At 44.5% G+C, this 696-nt stretch overlaps 1 pseudogene; it reads left to right on the forward strand.

Moving 5' to 3' along the window:
* Nucleotides 1–228: 228 nt before the first annotated feature.
* LOC148774205 (U6 snRNA-associated Sm-like protein LSm5 pseudogene) lies at nucleotides 229–482 on the forward strand (annotated as a pseudogene).
* Nucleotides 483–696: the final 214 nt, after the last annotated feature.

Consider the following 696-nt stretch of genomic DNA (forward strand, 5'->3'; position numbering starts at 1 on the left):
CGAGGTCCATTTGGGTCTCAGGAGGGAGGCTGGGGGGGCCTCACCTGGTGAGCCTTGAACGCTCTGGCTATGATGGGTGCTTTCCATATGGAGGCAGTAAGTCAGGTGGAAGATGGGGAGGGTTAAGGGGAAGATGGGTACCCCTGAGGGATCACTCTGACTGCTCCTCTCTGGTTTCCCCTCGCAGTTTGGGTGGCCCCATCAAGAGAAGCTGCAAGTAGACCACCAGCCCGTCATAGCCACTCCCTGTAGAGCTCGTGGACGAGTGCGTAGGATCAAGAATTCACACTGTGATGAAGAGTGGTAGGGAGATTGTTGGTACCCTACTGGAATTGGATGACTTTGTCAATATGGTACTGGAAGATGTCCCTGAATTTGAAGTCACACCAAAAGGAAGAAGAATTATTAAATTAGACCAAATTTTGTGAAATGGAAACAGTGTATCAACGCTGGTTCCTGGTGGAGAAGGACTTGAAGTATGAATGGATTTCCTTGACTTAACGCTAGATCCTGTTTTGTCTTATGATGACAACAAACTAGAAATTTTTTTAACCTTTCAATGTTTGTAATCTGTGAAGCCAAGTTTCCCATTAAAGGGAAATGCTTTGAGGATGCCCTGTTCATGCCCATTTTTGTAAGTTAATCATGATTATTTTGGAAAAAGAACAGCTTTTAAGTAAAAAAAATAAAGGTGTT

The sequence above is a fragment of the Moschus berezovskii genome, chromosome 23 (assembly GCF_049115385.1).
Source record: "Moschus berezovskii isolate FMDL1 chromosome 23, NW_MosBer_1.0, whole genome shotgun sequence".
Taxonomy (NCBI): domain Eukaryota; kingdom Metazoa; phylum Chordata; class Mammalia; order Artiodactyla; family Moschidae; genus Moschus; species Moschus berezovskii.